Here is a 22605-nt window from a genome sequence, read left to right on the forward strand (position 1 = left end):
TCAGAAAAGGGGGTGGTGGTGATGAACAGAGTGCCTGAATTAAGCAGACCACTCTTACCCAGTCCAAAGATCAAAGCTTGATCCATCACCGTTTTTTAGCTCACTGCACCATCCCAGCTCAGAACTTGGCTATATGCAAATTAGTCTGTTCCTGTCCCAGTGCATGATGGGAACAGGGCAAACCAAACTACCAAGCCAATTCTTATACTGGGAAGGAAACAAGCTTCCGGGGACCGGTTTCTGCCATTTCAGGCGTCGTCGGGCCGGCTTGCTTGAATCCTGATGGTGCAATGAGCAAGGGACTCACATCTGAGTATACCCTTCCACGCTTATGGTGGACAAAATGATTCAGAAAAGGGGGTGGTGATGAACAGAGTGCCTGAATTAAGCAGACCACTCTTACCCAGTCCAAAGATCAAAGCTTGATCCATCACCGTTTTTTAGCTCACTGCACCATCCCAGCTCAGAACTTGGCTATATGCAAATTAGTCTGTTCCTGTCCCAGTGCATGATGGGAACAGGGCAAACCAAACTACCAAGCCAATTCTTATACTGGGAAGGAAACAAGCTTCCGGGGACCGGTTTCTGCCATTTCAGGCGTCGTCGGCCCGGCTTGCTTGAATCCTGATGGTGCAATGAGCAACGGACTCACATCTGAGTATACCCTTCCACGCTTATGGTGGACAAAATGATTCAGAAAAGGGGGTGGTGATGAACAGAGTGCCTGAATTAAGCAGACCACTCTTACCCAGTCCAAAGATCAAAGCTTGATCCATCACCGTTTTTTAGCTCACTGCACCATCCCAGCTCAGAACTTGGCTATATGCAAATTAGTCTGTTCCTGTCCCAGTGCATGATGGGAACAGGGCAAACCAAACTACCAAGCCAATTCTTATACTGGGAAGGAAACAAGCTTCCGGGGACCGGTTTCTGCCATTTCAGGCGTCGTCGGCCCGGCTTGCTTGAATCCTGATGGTGCAATGAGCAAGGGACTCACATCTGAGTGTACCCTTGTGATGTATTCCTATAGGTTCTGAATCGATCCCCCTATTCCTGACCCTATTCTGGTTAAACAAACTAACAAGTTAACTAGCAGTCAGCCCATGAGGCAGCAAACCCCCATGATGCAGATACCGTTATCTGACGAAGCCACACTACGGCACAGGAACGTGTTATCTGATTAGGTCATAACGCTTGCGATCTAATTAGACAAGCGATATTCCTCCAGCCCCTGATAAGGCATACGGAGTTCTCATAACAAATCAAACCTATGACAACCTGGGAAAAACCCTGCGGCCATTGTTTTGATTTCACCGAGAACTTCAGCAAAAGAATGTGCTAACGACCTGGTCGTATGACATCCTTATTGACGTATCTATGTCCATCCTTACGTCAATCTCGGCACCTTAAAGGTATAAATATTACCGATATTGCCCTATGCAAACACACGCGGTGGTGACGAGATCGGAGCAGCCAGACTTGCCGAAGCCCAGAGCAGAGCAGACCCCGCTGGCGCAGCCCCGCCTTCCTGACGCGCTGAGAACGAGACGCGCTGCTTTCTCCTGCCGAGAAATCCAGCACCGGCGCTTCCGGGTAGCCCTCGCAGGCAGCCTGGAATATCGAGACCAGAGACGAGAGATACCATCCCTCATTCATCCTTAATTCCAGGTACAGAACTGAATAACCCCTCGCAGAGAATTCTTTAGTCAATCACTTGGCAAAAACAAACTTAACTTAAACTGTAACTTTCTATTCCCGCCCACGTATTAGGCTTAGGTCAGGTACACGGGGTAGGCGTATTTAGAAACACCAGTTGAGTACGTTTAGTCAAATGTATACGTGTATGTAATATATTTTATTCATTTTAAACCTTCATATGGCTTAGAAACCATATCAATGTTTTTACAGTATTATTTTATACTTCTGCTTCTAATGTATGCACTTTACTTAACCATAAGTATTGCAATAATATCGATCCATTTCTCTTGTACGAGAAAAGAGACTGATCAATAAATAACATCTTTTATTGAACACGCCCGTCTCTTCCTTTTCTCTACAATCTGATGAGACTAAGAATGCACGTACTGACTGAGTAAAATAAATTGCCTTTTGTTCACACGACTCTCGAGATACACTCTTGATTAGGGGAGAGCAAAGTTGTCATGTTCTATGGTTGTCAGAAACTAAATCCCTTCTTGTCTAATCAGGGAAGTTAATTCCTTCCTGAACATTCGAGAAAGTTTCTAGTGAACTCTGAGCTAGCTGGCAAACCCAAAACTTTAAGTCTAATATCGACAGTAGTAGACCTAGTTAACGTCTGGTCTAGGCCTTTACTATTGAAGGTATTATTCCAATGCACAGAGCCTATTGGGATAATAGGAACTACACTACACCCTTCCACGCTTATGGTGGACAAAATGATTCAGAAAGGGGGGTGGTGATGAACAGAGTGCCTGAATTAAGCAGACCACTCTTACCCAGTCCAAAGATCAAAGCTTGATCCATCACCGTTTTTTAGCTCACTGCACCATCCCAGCTCAGAACTTGGCTATATGCAAATTAGTCTGTTCCTGTCCCAGTGCATGATGGGAACAGGGCAAACCAAACTACCAAGCCAATTCTTATACTGGGAAGGAAACAAGCTTCCGGGGACCGGTTTCTGCCATTTCAGGCGTCGTCGGCCCGGCTTGCTTGAATCCTGATGGTGCAATGAGCAAGGGACTCACATCTGAGTATACCCATCCATGCTTATGGTGGACAAAATGATTCAGAAAAGGAGGTGGTGATGAACAGAGTGCCTGAATTAAGCAGACCACTCTTACCCAGTCCAAAGATCAAAGCTTGATCCATCACCGTTTTTTAGCTCACTGCACCATCCCAGCTCAGAACTTGGCTATAAGCAAATTAGTCTGTTCCTGTCCCAGTGCATGATGGGAACAGGGCAAACCAAACTACCAAGCCAATTCTTATACTGGGAAGGAAACAAGCTTCCGGGGACCGGTTTCTGCCATTTCAGGCGTCGTCGGCCCGGCTTGCTTGAATCCTGATGGTGCAATGAGCAAGGGACTCACATCTGAGTATACCCTTCCACGCTTATGGTGGACAAAATGATTCAGAAAAGGGGGTGGTGATGAACAGAGTGCCTGAATTAAGCAGACCACTCTTACCCAGTCCAAAGATCAAAGCTTGATCCATCACCGTTTTTTAGCTCACTGCACCATCCCAGCTCAGAACTTGGCTATATGCAAATTAGTCTGTTCCTGTCCCAGTGCATGATGGGAACAGGGCAAACCAAACTACCAAGCCAATTCTTATACTGGGAAGGAAACAAGCTTCCGGGGACCAGTTTCTGCCATTTCAGGCGTCGTCGGCCCGGCTTGCTTGAATCCTGATGGTGCAATGAGCAAGGGACTCACATCTGAGTATACCCTTCCACGCTTATGGTGGACAAAATGATTCAGAAAAGGGGGTGGTGATGAACAGAGTGCCTGAATTAAGCAGACCACTCTTACCCAGTCCAAAGATCAAAGCTTGATCCATCACCGTTTTTTAGCTCACTGCACCATCCCAGCTCAGAACTTGGCTATAAGCAAATTAGTCTGTTCCTGTCCCAGTGCATGATGGGAACAGGGCAAACCAAACTACCAAGCCAATTCTTATACTGGGAAGGAAACAAGCTTCCGGGGACCGGTTTCTGCCATTTCAGGCGTCGTCGGCCCGGCTTGCTTGAATCCTGATGGTGCAATGAGCAAGGGACTCACATCTGAGTATACCCTTCCACGCTTATGGTGGACAAAATGATTCAGAAAAGGGGGTGGTGATGAACAGAGTGCCTGAATTAAGCAGACCACTCTTACCCAGTCCAAAGATCAAAGCTTGATCCATCACCGTTTTTTAGCTCACTGCACCATCCCAGCTCAGAACTTGGCTATATGCAAATTAGTCTGTTCCTGTCCCAGTGCATGATGGGAACAGGGCAAACCAAACTACCAAGCCAATTCTTATACTGGGAAGGAAACAAGCTTCCGGGGACCAGTTTCTGCCATTTCAGGCGTCGTCGGCCCGGCTTGCTTGAATCCTGATGGTGCAATGAGCAAGGGACTCACATCTGAGTATACCCTTCCACGCTTATGGTGGACAAAATGATTCAGAAAAGGGGGTGGTGATGAACAGAGTGCCTGAATTAAGCAGACCACTCTTACCCAGTCCAAAGATCAAAGCTTGATCCATCACCGTTTTTTAGCTCACTGCACCATCCCAGCTCAGAACTTGGCTATATGCAAATTAGTCTGTTCCTGTCCCAGTGCATGATGGGAACAGGGCAAACCAAACTACCAAGCCAATTCTTATACTGGGAAGGAAACAAGCTTCCGGGGACCGGTTTCTGCCATTTCAGGCGTCGTCGGCCCGGCTTGCTTGAATCCTGATGGTGCAATGAGCAAGGGACTCACATCTGAGTATACCCTTCCACGCTTATGGTGGACAAAATGATTCAGAAAAGGGGGTGGTGATGAACAGAGTGCCTGAATTAAGCAGACCACTCTTACCCAGTCCAAAGATCAAAGCTTGATCCATCACCGTTTTTTAGCTCACTGCACCATCCCAGCTCAGAACTTGGCTATATGCAAATTAGTCTGTTCCTGTCCCAGTGCATGATGGGAACAGGGCAAACCAAACTACCAAGCCAATTCTTATACTGGGAAGGAAACAAGCTTCCGGGGACCGGTTTCTGCCATTTCAGGTCCCCGGAAGCTTGTTTTCTTTCCAGTGAAGAATTGGCTTGGTAGTTTGGTCTGCCCTGTTCCCATGATGCACTGGGCCAGGGACAGACTAATTTGCATATAGCCAGGTTCTAAACTGGGATGGTGCAGTGAGCTAAAAAACGGTGATGGATCAAGCCCTGATCTGTTGACTGGGTAGGAGTGTTCTGATTAACTCAGATACTCTGTCCATCACCACCCCCTTTTTGAAATTATTTTGGCCACCATGAGTGTGGAAGGGTATGCTCAGACATGAGTCCCTTGCTCACTGCACCATCAGGATTCAAGCAAGCCGGGCCGAAGACGGCTGTAATGCCAGAAACCGGTCCCCGGAAGCTTGTTTCCTTTCCAGTGAAGAATTGGCTTGGTAGTTTGGTCTGCCCTGTTCCCATGATGCACTGGGCCAGGGACAGACTAATTTGCATATAGCCAGGTTTTAAACTGGGATGGTGCAGTGAGCTAAAAAACGGTGATGGATCAAGCCCTGATCTGTTGACTGGGTAGGAGTGTTCTGATTAACTCAGATACTCTGTCCATCACCACCCCCTTTTTAAAATTATTTTGGCCACCATGAGTGTGGAAGGGTATGGTCAGACATGAGTCCCTTGCTCACTGCACCATCAGGATTCAAGCAAGCCGGGCCGAAGACGGCTGTAATGCCAGAAACCGGTCCCCGGAAGCTTGTTTCTTTTCCAGTGAAGAATTGGCTTGGTAGTTTGGTCTGCCCTGTTCCCATGATGCACTGGGCCAGGGACAGACTAATTTGCATATAGCCAGGTTCTAAACTGGGATGGTGCAGTGAGCTAAAAAACGGTGATGGATCAAGCACTGATCTGTTGACTGGGTAGGAGTGTTCTGATTAACTCAGATACTCTGTCCATCACCACCCCCTTTTTGAAATTATTTTGGCCACCATGAGTGTGGAAGGGTATGCTCAGACATGAGTCCCTTGCTCACTGCACCATCAGGATTCAAGCAAGCCGGGCCGAAGACGGCTGTAATGCCAGAAACCGGTCCCCGGAAGCTTGTTTCCTTTCCAGTGAAGAATTGGCTTGGTAGTTTGGTCTGCCCTGTTGTGGTAAATAAATAATTAATTACCGGTTCTATTTTTGACTAGAATCAATAAACGGTTAGCTCAATAAATAAGAGTCAAGATACGAGGTAGCTAGAGTGTACAGGCTTTAATCAGGCATAAAAGGACTGGAACAGGACAGCCTGCACGGGAATAGGATGGCAGGGCCCGGCAGCTGCCGGGGCAGGATCTGGGAATGGCTAGCAAACTTTAATAACAGTGCACAATATTTATAGTTAAACAAATACATTGTATTCAATACAGTAGGCGTAGCAGTAGGCGGAGTTTGTAGCAGTCGCGAAAGATAAGGCATAAAGTGGGTGTAACAAGAGGTGTGTACAGGGCGTATACATAGACATGTGATGCAAACGTAACAGAATATGTCATAAAAGGGGCGGAAACATGGAGGGGGCTACCTGAGCAGCTGGGACCTCTAACCTAGTGGTGCGCGCAAACTGACAATGACGTGTTACTAGGGAGAACTGGGGGCTATGACTTCTGCGCTAGAAGAGGAGACGAAAGTCTGGAGTGTCAGAGCGACATGTACCTAAAGCCTATCTAGTATCTCGTGTTTAGAGAACATGTTGATAGAATCCAAAAGTTATCAGGGTAAAGGCTAACAGACATTAAGACTGGTGCATGCATAATTCTATATGTAGTGCGTGTGTGAGGAATATTCTATGAATATTAATACAGTATTTCTCTTACATGGAGACATAAAGGCTAGACCATGACGGAAACTATTGATGCGATTCAGTAGCTTAGGAATGCAGAGAAGGAGGGCTGGACTGATAACTAGAAACATAACATACTCTTGGCAGACTGGGAGGCAGAGCCAGGCCGAGCCGGGCACTGCGAGGCAAGAAAGTGAGTGAAGGGTCAGGGATACAGGTGGGGGCTGTATCGCTCCTCGGAGAGGGTTCAGGAAACAGGAGCTGAATCTGAGTCCGGGCCCTTTTGAGGCCTAGAAACGGGGACAATTCAATGAATTAACGTGCACACTGAAAAACGTGGCAACGTAGCTTTACATAGGCCTGATATTCGTTGCTTTCACGAAGACTGGAAACTGGCATACTAGAGATGGACACAACTGTAATTGCGTCTTTAATCGATCAGAGGGGAATACATGCATATCGATCATGCACATATGACATAAGATGGGGAACACGTAGGCACATATAACATGGCAAAATTTACTTTTCCACATTCCCTCCTTGTGCCCTACGTTTCCATCAGGAAACATCTATATTCATGATACCATCTATCATTTCATATAGCATCATTTGCTCGTCTCGAATTGTCTTGGAACGGGACTTAGGACTAGGAATACAAGAGGTAGCGCACATGCCGCAAATCGCAGGGCCACATTGTATACAGAGGCAGCAACTGAAAATGATCATTACTGCAATACCTATGAATGACAATACTTTCCATCCCCAGGCAGATATAATACTCCAGAGCCAACCATGTCCAGGTGCCTGGATTCTGGTGTAACTGATGGGCAATTTTATGAAGTCTGGTTATAGCTGAATAAACAGACGGCGCGTTATTAGGAATGAAAATGCAGCAACTAGATCCGATGACTCTACATGCTCCTCCTCTATCGGCCAGTATGACGTCAAGAACGAGACGATTTTGGAGCACGACAAATCTCATAGCAGATTGCTCTTCGGTTAAGTTACCTAGAGCAGAAGTAGTCTCATTCACTACTGCTTCAAGGGTTCTGGTTAACCTACGGATTAACTTACTATTCTGGACAGGTCCTATAAAGAAGAAGAAACCTTTATTAAAGTCTTGATACTGTTCTAGAGTAGTTTCAGTTTGATCGACAATTGGGGACTCGACCTCCCTTCTAGGTCTGACGTGTACTAGATGTGTGTTTCTGTGATAATCTGATGGGGCTAGAAAAACTGGTGGCAGTAGGAAGGCAATGTAACATGTTCCATCCCAATCGAGGGGCAGACGAACATATGCGGTCTGACCACAAACAAAATAAGAATGACGTGAGGCTTTGAAAATAGATTTCCCACTGTCACTATACTCGACAGTAGTAGTACAATCACTATGTCCTACATGTGCAGAACCATTCTTTCTGACACATAATTCGCCTTTGACTGGTAGTACTGAAATAGCAGGTAAGTCTGGAGTAGTATCAGACTGAACATTCAGGACCATAAAATTCGAAGAATAATTACCTAAATTGTAAACTTCATTTTCTAGATCTAACCCTGTTCTGTGGGAGAGACCTTGCTTGTCTGGAAAACATGTTCTATTCAGAAGGGACATATCATTTGAAGATGACGTTAACGTGGACCATGCTCCACACGAACCATTATGTGAAAACGGATATGGAAAGAGTGGCAGAACTCCCTTCGGTGTCTGGAAAGGGGGGAGTCGACCACACACCCAACAATTAGTAGCATTGCTGGTCTGGTGTGAATAGTGTAACATTCTTATAAATGTATTATTTCTCATAGCAAGACGATAGGATAACTCGTGAGGAGGCAGATCACTAAATGTGTGCTCTACTGTGGCATTAGAAAACTTATTTACATGAGAAATTGGAAAACATAAATGCAATGCATAACTTGTGCAGGTAACCATCAAACTTAGAAACAATAGAAAACTTAGAAAAATGATACATCTTATAGAGTTTTGACTAACTCTCTCACTATGGGGGTCTATCTCATACATGTCAGATACCTGTCTAACCGTTTCACCCGAGAGGGACTTAGACAATTAAACTGGCTGACTTATTTTACTAGACCGGAGTTTTAACTTATACTCCTGCTGCGTAGTTTTCTCTAACAGAGGAACTTTCAGTTCGGGATTTAGATTAATGTCTGGTTTAGAGTCTGGTTTCAGGCAGTCTTTAAAAATGGAACAGTCTTTGGAATTGTCATTAAAAGTCTTTTTCCGGACTCCATGAAATTTCTTGATATGCGACAGATGGACCCAACCCTTGCGGCCTTCCAACTTCACGGCCATGCGGGTGGTCAGAAGGACTAGTCTCGGCTCCTTCCAGCGAGGCTCCAGCGGACTTGAACGATCAAAATTCCGGACCAACACGAGGTCGCCTGGAATGACCTCATGTGGTTTCACTTCAGTATTGTCTGGAAATGCAGCGGCAACCTGTGAACGACAAGAGTGTAGGGCAGACATCAAGGAAGCTAGGTAATCTGTCAACATATTACTGGAAACATCTGTAATACTGCGGGGTCTAGGTGTACCCCACATATTTGGGGGGCGGCCGAATATGACCTCATAAGGGGACAGACCTGATCTGGAATGTGCGACCATGCGCATAAAGAATAAAGCAACTGGCAGGGCAACTAGCCAGTCTACACCTTTCTCTTTACATATCTTGGCAATACGTATTTTCAAGGTCTGATTATGTCTCTCTACGAGACCGGCTGCTTCTGGATGGCGTACACAATGGAACTTCCACTGGTACCCTAACAAGAGGGAAACATGCTTCATTAACTCAGATGAGAATGGCTGGCCGTTATCAGAATACACGACCCTAGGGAGTCCATAACGGGGGAAGAATTCACGAACCAACTGCTTGGCAGTGGTCGCTGCTGTGTAATCTGGAACTGGATATGCTTCTGTCCACCTGGACAAAGCGCATACAACTACGAGGACATACTTGAAACCTCGACATCGCTCCATCTGAATATAATCCATCTGGAGGACTTCAAAAGGGTGGTCAGGGGGTTGGAATCCACCTTGTTCCACCGGGACACTTTTACCTGGATTGAACTGGCAACATATCATAGAGGTACGGACTTTCTGCTTGGCTGCAGCTCGTAAGTGCTTGTTGAACCAAAGGTTCTGTATACTGTCTAACATAGCTTTTTCTCCTAGATGTGCTGGACTATGTGCGGTATTGATAATGACTTGAACCATAGAGTCGGGGAGAAACCATGTGGCTTTTCCCTTCGTCACCCATCCCTGATCTGTCTGGACCCCTCCTTGTTCGGACCATTTCTTTGTTTCATCGGGAGTAGCATGTAACTGTATGTCTATGACATCTTGTGTAGGGTCCTTAACTGTCATACAAGTAGTCTGTTCTGGAATGGATGTCTGTGTCTTGTTAACTGGAATGTCTGGTGTCTGAGCTGTAAGCTTGGCTGTTCGGTCTGCTAGATCATTACCTTGGGAAATAATATCAGTGACTTTCGTATGTGCTTTGCACTTCATGATAGCGATAGCTGTCGGTAAATGTATTGCATCTAACAGAGCTTGAATGAGGAGACCATGCTGAATCTTGGTTCCATGAGAAGTCATGAAACCCCTCTCCTGCCAGAGTACTCCGAAGTCGTGTACAACTCCGAATGCGTAACGTGAATCTGTGTATATATTTACTTTCAGGTTCTTGGCACGTATGCAGGCTTGGGTCAGAGCAACTAGCTCTGCTGCTTGAGCAGACAGGGTGTCAATACGGTGTGTTTCAATAACTTCGGTTTCAGTAGTCACTGCATACGCGGCTACTAGTTCTCCTGTACTAGTTCTCATACATGAAACATCCACATAAAGTGTCAGGTCGGGATTAGGTAATGCAATGTCTGTCAGGTCAGGTCTTGGCTTGGTCATAGTGTTAACAACTTCCACACAGTCATGTGTGGCAGGATTTGAAGTAACTGACGGTAACAGTGTAGCAGGATTTAGAACGTTGCAGCGTCTGATTTCTATGTGTGGCTGGAACAGTGTCAGTTCATAACCTGTTAAACGTGCAATGGTCAAGTGCTGAGTCTGTGTTCGGTTTAAAAGAACTTCCACGGAATGTGGAACTTGTACTGTCAGGGAGTGTCCTAACACTATGGAATCACTTTGTCTGATTGCTAGAGCTGTAGCTGCAACTGACTTGAGGCACGCAGGCAGAGCCTGGGCTACTGGATCTAATGTGCTCGAAAAATAAGCACAAGGCTTGTACTGTCCTGCTTGATCTTGTGTGAGAACAGATAATGCAGTACCATTACGTTCTGTGACAAAAAGTGTAAAAGGCTTACTGTAGTTCGGTGTAGCTAGAACAGGTGCTTGGCATAAGGCTTTCTTTAATTCATTAAAACTAAGTGTATGTTCAGATGTCCAAGGGAGGACAGTCGATACGGCTGCCTCCTGTGTCGTTAACTGTATCAGTGGCTTTGCTAGAAATGCATACTGAGGAATCCATTGTCTGCAGTAAGAAGTGAGGCCGATAAAAGCACGTACCTCCTTCTGTGTCTTGGGCTGTGGAAGACTCGCTATTAACTGGATACGGTCTGGTGTCAACTGCCTACCCCACTTGCACAGTAAGTGGCCTAAGTAGATCACTTGCTGGACACAGAATTGAAGCTTCGAAGGGGACACCTTGTGCCCCATCTCGGCTAGGAAATACAGAACTGTAAGTGACGCTCGCTCGCAGTCACGTTCAGAACGGGCTGTGATCAGTAGATCATCGACATACTGGAGCAGGGCAGTGTCAGTTGGCATGTGAATATTGTCTAGTTGTCTCTTAAGTGCTTGACTGTAAATACTAGGACTTTCTGTGAAACCTTGAGGAGCTCGTGTGAATTTATAGCTCCTTCCATTTAAACAAAAACCAAAAAGGTACTGGCTGTCTGGATGAATGGGAACACTGAAAAATGCATTCTTGAGGTCTATTACAGTAAAAAATGTAGCTTCGGGATCAATAGCTGTCAATAAGGATGAAATATCTGGGACTACTGGATACTGGGGTATGATACATTTATTAAGTTCTCGAAGGTCAATCACTAATCGATATACTGGAGGTGCATTTGGATCAGTACGTTTCATGACTGGAATGATAGGAGAATTACATACATTGGAGTCAGTTTCTACGACCACTCCTTGAGCAATAAGCTCGTCAATAATTTTGGATAAGGCTGCTACAGCCTCAGGTGGCAATCTGTACTGTCTGATTCGTGGCAAAACTATACCTTGCTTGAGAGTCACACGATGGGGTGTGATTTGCATAAAACCTACATCAGTTGGACCTTGCGCCCATAAATGCTGTGGTACATTGGACAATCTTGGATCAAAATTTCGTAATACATAGTGACCTTTAAAGTCCCTTAAGAACAATCGTATTCCTTCTGGGGAACAGCAAATAACTGCACCTTATTCTTTCAATGTTTTAATACCTAACAAATTTTCTGGACATGATTTCGTAAGTAACAAATCAGTAGTTCGGGACAATGGACCTACTTCTAGAGAAACTGGTTTCGAAATCTCGTTAACAATTGGCTTTCCTGAAAATCCAAGGGAAACATTTCTAGAGCCTGAGAGCGGAGCCCCTGGAACCTCGTCATGACTGATAGTAGTCCTACTTGCCCCTGTATCAATCAAAAACTTTCTGTCTTTCCCTAATACTTGACTGTGTACATAGGGACCCTCTTGATCTACAGGTATCTCGATGAGAGGCAAGCCTACCTCCCTCTCTAGGCTGTTTCATGAATACGGTTGATACTCTGGATACTCTGACTGGGCATACTGGTACATCTGCTGTGTAACATGCTGTGTTGCAGCGATAGGCTGCGGTGCTGGAGCTGTCTGTTGTGCATTCTGTGGTGGCTGAGAAGTCTGTGAAACTTGTTCTTGTCTAGGCGGACGTGGTCTTTCTTTAGTCTTACCAGTTGCTATGTTGTGTTTCAGAACTGCACACTCGTTTATAAAATGACCTGGCTGTTTACAATAATTGCATGTCCCTTTAACGGGAGCTGCAGGATGACTGGCTTGATTCGGACCCCTCTTCTGACTGTCTTGTGGAACAGATTGTGCAACTAGTACTTTCATTTTCGTGTCTTTCATACGTCTCCTTTCGTGTTCTTGCTCTTCCCTGATTCTATTCTGGTGATACTGGAGCATCTGTAACATTTGTGACGGGGTACTAGCTTGCCAAGTACTTTCGACTTTCAAAACTCGATTTTTAACTTGTGGACTTGAATTCTCGACTAGTTTAGTAACAAAAAGATGAGGGTATGACTCGCTACCTGTCTTTAAACCACTGTTGATAATGAAACATTTCTCAAATCTAGAATAAAAATCACTAGTATCTTCATCCTGTTTCTGTTTGCATGCTGAGATTGCATCCCAATCTTCCTTTTTCGTGGCTAATAATCTTGGCAAAACCTGAATCAATAATTCGGGCAATTCTTTACATTTCTCCCCAAGACCGGTACCTGGTACTCGTATTTTATCTTCAGCTTCTAGAGCTGTCCAATCTATCTTTTTCTCTCCCACCTCCCATTCTTTTTCCTTGAGTTTTTCATATACCCCTGCGGGCAACAGGACTTTTAACATTTTAATGATATCTGGATACGTGTATTCTCCCATACGGAGCATGTCTTTTAATTCTCGATGGAACCCTGCTGGATCTTTGTCGTGACAGGGAATTAATTTCTTCATCTCTAAGAGTTCCATCTTGGTGATAGGGGTGTAAACAAATACTCGTTGCATTTCACCACCCGGTGTCCTAACTGGGTGCACTTCTCGTAGCGGATGCTGTCTATCTATGTAAAATGATTTACTTTCTGGAGGTGAGACATGAACAAAATGCGGATTCAGAAACGTTCTATATTTATGGCGCTGTTCTAGAATGACACTAATTAAATCAGTACCTAAACCTTTCCATTTATACTGGAGTAACTCGTTCAGGACATCATGTAACGGACCTGGATCAGAATGTTGACCCTCATACAGTGTAATGAGGTGCTGGATCATATATATACCCACCAGTCGCTGCTCGGCTGGGGGCAGTTTCAGAAACATTTGTGCCACTATTTCGTCTGGAAAAGTGGTAGAATCAGTAGTCCATCGGACTGCTGATCGGGCTAGTTCTTGTTCATGCATGGTACTAAGTTCACTATAACCGATTCGTGATTTCAGAATGTGATCGGTAGCTTGAAATACTTGTTCTAGAGAACCTTGTTCTGGTGCTGGAAGGGAGAAAACTTTCTTGTGTTCTAGGCGTGAATGTCGGTCGGGAAGTCTAGTTCTACCTACATACGCTATTCTGGTGGGATTCTCGTCGTCTACCTCTTCAGTAGAAGAGTCGTTTTCCTTCTCGCTTACTTGTGCTGCTTTACGATTGTTGTGTAACCTTATTATTTCCTTACGGATTTTCTTGTACATACTCTCTATACTACTGAGTGTCTTGTGTCTACCCTCGGCTATATTATCACTCCACCTTGTCAGAACTTTCATTTCGGTCGGATCTTTAGTCGGACAATCTTGTTCCCTTACTAAACAATTGATTAGAAATTTTAATAGCATGAGCTGGGTCTCAGCTTTCCTTAGAGACATGATTTCACCAATACTTTCTGAATCTTCTCCTGTACGGATGAAACGATATATTCTGTCTAGATCTTCTTTCATATTCGGTAGGGTGTCCAAGTACTCGGTCACCCGTCTTACACGCAATGAATATATAACCATATTATCATCGCCTGGGACTGGATCATAACGGCATTCGGTAAGAGCTCGTCTGATATCTGCAACGGACTGATGTTTGGGCGTACGCTGTAACGCACGTTCATGTAACTCGACTAACGTTACACGTTTGTGTGGCGGCGGGGTACCAGGAGGACCTCCCCCCGCGGCCCCTAAACTGGAATCGTCGACTGATACTCTTCGTGCTGGCAGAGTGACCGATGTAGCGGGAACTTGTATTATGGGCTGGACCGGGGGTACCGTAACAGGTGCTGTAACAGGTGCCCCGGTGGCTGGAAGAACAGGAATTACATTATTTACAGGAGCTGGCGGAGCAGGATTTGCATATTCTGGGACTGTGTCGTCCAAATAGGACGAGAGAAAAATATCAGCTGCGGTCGGTTTGTGACGTAGCTTAATCGGAACTAATGGCGGCGGAAAATTACATGGTGCTTCCGGGGTTGCTTTTGGCAAGCCCTCGGTAAGAAGAGGATACATACCCTTAATGAGGGCATTTCTCTGTCTGTCTGACTGTTCGGCTTTAACTCGTTCACCTACTTCGATTAATTCCCTTTCTTGGGCTCTTTCTGAGGATTCTCTACTTAACTCAGACTTTCTGATTTCTTTCTCTGTTCTTTTGTGAGATTCTTTGCGCCATAACTCGATGGCATCTTTCTGGGACTGTCTGGATTTCCTTTTCCATAATGCTTCTTCTATTCGCATGATGCACTCGGCATCCCACGTATCTGATACGGGCCATCTATACTTTTCCTCTAATTCCTTGGTGTACTCCACCCATAAATCTAGATATAATATGGCACTTATGCCATGCTTGTGATACATGAAATGACCTGGACTGTCCCTAGGCGGGACAGGAACTGCTTCCTCGAGCAGACCTTTTCTAGTTTTTAACTGACGTAACTTCGAGAACAGAGACATAACTAGGCTAGAGTCTGGACACAGTACAATACACGATAAACACAATAATAACTTTAAGAAAACAAATCACTCATACCACGACATTGAAAATACATGAAATAACATTTAAAATAACAGTTCGGACAGAATACTACCTGAAATACTGAGAACAGAACACATGAATTTCTCGAGAACAGAACTGACTAGAATTACTAGATGTACTGCTGAAACAGTACGAAACTTACCGGTCTCATAAAGAGACACGTCAGGACCCGCATCCACCTAAGTGGACACTTCGTGTTGGATCTGTGTACCCAAACCCACGGACCAGAGACAAATTAATTGACCCTGTCTAGATACTACCCCAGCAACGGTACTCACCGGGCAGCAAGAACGGAAGGCCTCGGACTGGACTGCTACGACGACGGACGGACGAACTTCGGACTTCAGTTACAGGTGGGCCTCCGGATACCTCGGACCTTGGACTCTCGGCTTGGGCTCTGGTCGGGACTCGCCGCGTTCCTCCACCGCCTCGTCTGGACGCTGGACCGCAACCTCCGTCTCCTCCGTGGGCCTGAGGGATACTTGAAGCAGAAATATCTGCACGTGCACGGTATGGTTCCGTCACGGCTGCAGAGGATCAGGGGGCCTGCGTGGCTTCTCCGGCGCGTGGGGAAAGGGCAAGTCCCTATTCGGGCGCCATTATGTGGTAAATAAATAATTAATTACCGGTTCTATTTTTGACTATAATCAATAAACGGTTAGCTCAATAAATAAGAGTCAAGATACGAGGTAGCTAGAGTGTACAGGCTTTAATCAGGCATAAAAGGACTGGAACAGGACAGCCTGCACGGGAATAGGATGGCAGGGCCCGGCAGCTGCTGGGGCAGGATCTGGGAATGGCTAGCAAACTTTAATAACAGTGCACAATATTTATAGTTAAACAAATACATTGTATTCAATACAGTAGGGGTAGCAGTAGGCGGAGTTTGTAGCAGTCGCGAAAGATAAGGCATAAAGTGGGTGTAACAAGAGGTGTGTACAGGGCGTATACATAGACATGTGATGCAAACGTAACAGAATATGTCATAAAAGGGGCGGAAACATGGAGGGGGCTACCTGAGCAGCTGGGACCTCTAACCTAGTGGTGCGCGCAAACTGACAATGACGTGTTACTAGGGAGAACTGGTGGCTATGACTTCTGCGCTAGAAGAGGAGACGAAAGTCTGGAGTGTCAGAGCGACATGTACCTAAAGCCTATCTAGTATCTCGTGTTTAGAGAACATGTTGATAGAATCCAAAAGTTATCAGGGTAAAGGCTAACAGACATTAAGACTGGTGCATGCATAATTCTATATGTAGTGCGTGTGTGAGGAATATTCTATGAATATTAATACAGTATTTCTCTTACATGGAGACATAAAGGCTAGACCATGACGGAAACTATTGATGCGATTCAGTAGCTTAGGAATGCAGAGAAGGAGGGCTGGACTGATAACTAGAAACATAACATACTCTTGGCAGACTGGGAGGCAGAGCCAGGCCGAGCCGGGCACTGCGAGGCAAGAAAGTGAGTGAAGGGTCAGGGATACAGGTGGGGGCTGTATCGCTCCTCGGAGAGGGTTCAGGAAACAGGAGCTGAATCTGAGTCCGGGCCCTTTTGAGGCCTAGAAACGGGGACAATTCAATGAATTAACGTGCACACTGAAAAACGTGGCAACGTAGCTTTACATAGGCCTGATATTCGTTGCTTTCACGAAGACTGGAAACTGGCATACTAGAGATGGACACAACTGTAATTGCGTCTTTAATCGATCAGAGGGGAATACATGCATATCGATCATGCACATATGACATAAGATGGGGAACACGTAGGCACATATAACATGGCAAAATTTACTTTTCCACACTGTTCCCATGATGCACTGGGCCAGGGACAGAATAATTTGCATATAGCCAGGTTCTAAACTGGGATGGTGCAGTGAGCCTAAAAACGGTGATGGATCAAGCCCGGATCTGTTGACTGGGTAGGAGTGTTCTGATTAACTCAGATACTCTGTCCATCACCACCCCCTTTTTGAAATTATTTTGGCCACCATGAGTGTGGAAGGGTATGCTCAGACATGAGTCCCTTGCTCACTGCACCATCAGGATTCAAGCAAGCCGGGCCGAAGACGGCTGTAATGCCAGAAACCGGTCCCCGGAAGCTTGTTTCCTTTCCAGTGAAGAATTGGCTTGGTAGTTTGGTCTGCCCTGTTCCCATGATGCACTGGGCCAGGGACAGACTAATTTGCATATAGCCAGGTTCTAAACTGGGATGGTGCAGTGAGCTAAAAAACGGTGATGGATCAAGCCCTGATCTGTTGACTGGGTAGGAGTGTTCTGATTAACTCAGATACTCTGTCCATCACCACCCCCTTTTTGAAATTATTTTGGCCACCATGAGTGTGGAAGGGTATGCTCAGACATGAGTCCCTTGCTCACTGCACCATCAGGATTCAAGCAAGCCGGGCCGAAGACGGCTGTAATGCCAGAAACCGGTCCCCGGAAGCTTGTTTCCTTTCCAGTGAAGAATTGGCTTGGTAGTTTGGTCTGCCCTGTTCCCATGATGCACTGGGCCAGGGACAGACTAATTTGCATATAGCCAGGTTCTAAACTGGGATGGTGCAGTGAGCTAAAAAACGGTGATGGATCAAGCCCTGATCTGTTGACTGGGTAGGAGTGTTCTGATTAACTCAGATACTCTGTCCATCACCACCCCCTTTTTGAAATTATTTTGGCCACCATGAGTGTGGAAGGGTATGGTCAGACATGAGTCCCTTGCTCACTGCACCATCAGGATTCAAGCAAGCCGGGCCGAAGACGGCTGTAATGCCAGAAACCGTCCCCGGAAGCTTGTTTCTTTTCCAGTGAAGAATTGGCTTGGTAGTTTGGTCTGCCCTGTTCCCATGATGCACTGGGCCAGGGACAGACTAATTTGCATATAGCCAGGTTCTAAACTGGGATGGTGCAGTGAGCTAAAAAACGGTGATGGATCAAGCACTGATCTGTTGACTGGGTAGGAGTGTTCTGATTAACTCAGATACTCTGTCCATCACCACCCCCTTTTTGAAATTATTTTGGCCACCATGAGTGTGGAAGGGTATGCTCAGACATGAGTCCCTTGCTCACTGCACCATCAGGATTCAAGCAAGCCGGGCCGAAGACGGCTGTAATGCCAGAAACCGGTCCCCGGAAGCTTGTTTCCTTTCCAGTGAAGAATTGGCTTGGTAGTTTGGTCTGCCCTGTTCCCATGATGCACTGGGCCAGGGACAGAATAATTTGCATATAGCCAGGTTCTAAACTGGGATGGTGCAGTGAGCCTAAAAACGGTGATGGATCAAGCCCGGATCTGTTGACTGGGTAGGAGTGTTCTGATTAACTCAGATACTCTGTCCATCACCACCCCCTTTTTGAAATTATTTTGGCCACCATGAGTGTGGAAGGGTATGCTCAGACATGAGTCCCTTGCTCACTGCACCATCAGGATTCAAGCAAGCCGGGCCGAAGACGGCTGTAATGCCAGAAACCGGTCCCCGGAAGCTTGTTTCCTTTCCAGTGAAGAATTGGCTTGGTAGTTTGGTCTGCCCTGTTCCCATGATGCACTGGGCCAGGGACAGACTAATTTGCATATAGCCAGGTTCTAAACTGGGATGGTGCAGTGAGCTAAAAAACGGTGATGGATCAAGCCCTGATCTGTTGACTGGGTAGGAGTGTTCTGATTAACTCAGATACTCTGTCCATCACCACCCCCTTTTTGAAATTATTTTGGCCACCATGAGTGTGGAAGGGTATGCTCAGACATGAGTCCCTTGCTCACTGCACCATCAGGATTCAAGCAAGCCGGGCCGAAGACGGCTGTAATGCCAGAAACCGGTCCCCGGAAGCTTGTTTCCTTTCCAGTGAAGAATTGGCTTGGTAGTTTGGTCTGCCCTGTTCCCATGATGCACTGGGCCAGGGACAGACTAATTTGCATATAGCCAGGTTCTAAACTGGGATGGTGCAGTGAGCTAAAAAACGGTGATGGATCAAGCCCTGATCTGTTGACTGGGTAGGAGTGTTCTGATTAACTCAGATACTCTGTCCATCACCACCCCCTTTTTGAAATTATTTTGGCCACCATGAGTGTGGAAGGGTATGCTCAGACATGAGTCCCTTGCTCACTGCACCATCAGGATTCAAGCAAGCCGGGCCGAAGACGGCTGTAATGCCAGAAACCGGTCCCCGGAAGCTTGTTTCCTTTCCAGTGAAGAATTGGCTTGGTAGTTTGGTCTGCCCTGTTCCCATGATGCACTGGGCCAGGGACAGACTAATTTGCATATAGCCAGGTTCTAAACTGGGATGGTGCAGTGAGCTAAAAAACGGTGATGGATCAAGCCCTGATCTGTTGACTGGGTAGGAGTGTTCTGATTAACTCAGATACTCTGTTCATCACCACCCCCTTTTTGAAATTATTTTGGCCACCATGAGTGTGGAAGGGTATGCTCAGACATGAGTCCCCTGCTCACTGCACCATCAGGATTCAAGCAAGCCGGGCCGAAGACGGCTGTAATGTCAGAAACCGGTCCCCGGAAGCTTGTTTCCTTTCCAGTGAAGAATTGGCTTGGTAGTTTGGTCTGCCCTGTTCCCATGATGCACTGGGCCAGGGACAGACTAATTTGCATATAGCCAGGTTCTAAACTGGGATGGTGCAGTGAGCTAAAAAACGGTGATGGATCAAGCCCTGATCTGTTGACTGGGTAGGAGTGTTCTGATTAACTCAGATACTCTGTCCATCACCACTCCCTTTTTGAAATTATTTTGGCCACCATGAGTGTGGAAGGGTATGCTCAGACATGAGTCCCTTGCTCACTGCACCATCAGGATTCAAGCAAGCCGGGCCGAAGACGGCTGTAATGCCAGAAACCGGTCCCCGGAAGCTTGTTTCCTTTCCAGTGAAGAATTGGCTTGGTAGTTTGGTCTGCCCTGTTCCCATGATGCACTGGGCCAGGGACAGACTAATTTGCATATAGCCAGGTTCTAAACTGGGATGGTGCAGTGAGCTAAAAAACGGTGATGGATCAAGCCCTGATCTGTTGACTGGGTAGGAGTGTTCTGATTAACTCAGATACTCTGTCCATCACCACCCCCTTTTTGAAATTATTTTGGCCACCATGAGTGTGGAAGGGTATGCTCAGACATGAGTCCCTTGCTCACTGCACCATCAGGATTCAAGCAAGCCGGGCCGAAGACGGCTGTAATGCCAGAAACCGGTCCCCGGAAGCTTGTTTCCTTTCCAGTGAAGAATTGGCTTGGTAGTTTGGTCTGCCCTGTTCCCATGATGCACTGGGCCAGGGACAGACTAATTTGCATATAGCCAGGTTCTAAACTGGGATGGTGCAGTGAGCTAAAAAACGGTGATGGATCAAGCCCTTATCTGTTGACTGGGTAGGAGTGTTCTGATTAACTCAGATACTCTGTCCATCACCACCCCCTATTTGAAATTATTTTGGCCACCATGAGTGTGGAAGGGTATGCTCAGACATGAGTCCCTTGCTCACTGCACCATCAGGATTCAAGCAAGCCGGGCCGAAGACGGCTGTAATGCCAGAAACCGGTCCCCGGAAGCTTGTTTCCTTTCCAGTGAAGAATTGGCTTGGTAGTTTGGTCTGCCCTGTTCCCATGATGCACTGGGCCAGGGACAGATTAATTTGCATATAGCCAGGTTCTAAACTGGGATGGTGCAGTGAGCTAAAAAACGGTGATGGATCAAGCCCTGATCTGTTGACTGGGTAGGAGTGTTCTGATTAACTCAGATACTCTGTCCATCACCACCCCCTTTTTAAAATTATTTTGGCCACCATGAGTGTGGAAGGGTATGGTCAGACATGAGTCCCTTGCTCACTGCACCATCAGGATTCAAGCAAGCCGGGCCGAAGACGGCTGTAATGCCAGAAACCGGTCCCCGGAAGCTTGTTTCTTTTCCAGTGAAGAATTGGCTTGGTAGTTTGGTCTGCCCTGTTCCCATGATGCACTGGGCCAGGGACAGACTAATTTGCATATAGCCAGGTTCTAAACTGGGATGGTGCAGTGAGCTAAAAAACGGTGATGGATCAAGCACTGATCTGTTGACTGGGTAGGAGTGTTCTGATTAACTCAGATACTCTGTCCATCACCACCCCCTTTTTGAAATTATTTTGGCCACCATGAGTGTGGAAGGGTATGCTCAGACATGAGTCCCTTGCTCACTGCACCATCAGGATTCAAGCAAGCCGGGCCGAAGACGGCTGTAATGCCAGAAACCGGTCCCCGGAAGCTTGTTTCCTTTCCAGTGAAGAATTGGCTTGGTAGTTTGGTCTGCCCTGTTGTGGTAAATAAATAATTAATTACCGGTTCTATTTTTGACTAGAATCAATAAACGGTTAGCTCAATAAATAAGAGTCAAGATACGAGGTAGCTAGAGTGTACAGGCTTTAATCAGGCATAAAAGGACTGGAACAGGACAGCCTGCACGGGAATAGGATGGCAGGGCCCGGCAGCTGCCGGGGCAGGATCTGGGAATGGCTAGCAAACTTTAATAACAGTGCACAATATTTATAGTTAAACAAATACATTGTATTCAATACAGTAGGCGTAGCAGTAGGCGGAGTTTGTAGCAGTCGCGAAAGATAAGGCATAAAGTGGGTGTAACAAGAGGTGTGTACAGGGCGTATACATAGACATGTGATGCAAACGTAACAGAATATGTCATAAAAGGGGCGGAAACATGGAGGGGGCTACCTGAGCAGCTGGGACCTCTAACCTAGTGGTGCGCGCAAACTGACAATGACGTGTTACTAGGGAGAACTGGGGGCTATGACTTCTGCGCTAGAAGAGGAGACGAAAGTCTGGAGTGTCAGAGCGACATGTACCTAAAGCCTATCTAGTATCTCGTGTTTAGAGAACATGTTGATAGAATCCAAAAGTTATCAGGGTAAAGGCTAACAGACATTAAGACTGGTGCATGCATAATTCTATATGTAGTGCGTGTGTGAGGAATATTCTATGAATATTAATACAGTATTTCTCTTACATGGAGACATAAAGGCTAGACCATGACGGAAACTATTGATGCGATTCAGTAGCTTAGGAATGCAGAGAAGGAGGGCTGGACTGATAACTAGAAACATAACATACTCTTGGCAGACTGGGAGGCAGAGCCAGGCCGAGCCGGGCACTGCGATGCATGAAAGTGAGTGAAGGGTCAGGGATACAGGTGGGGGCTGTATCGCTCCTCGGAGAGGGTTCAGGAAACAGGAGCTGAATCTGAGTCCGGGCCCTTTTGAGGCCTAGAAACGGGGACAATTCAATGAATTAACGTGCACACTGAAAAACGTGGCAACGTAGCTTTACATAGGCCTGATA

This window comes from Lissotriton helveticus, chromosome 9, assembly GCF_964261635.1.
Source record: "Lissotriton helveticus chromosome 9, aLisHel1.1, whole genome shotgun sequence".
NCBI classification, from domain to species: Eukaryota; Metazoa; Chordata; class Amphibia; order Caudata; family Salamandridae; genus Lissotriton; species Lissotriton helveticus.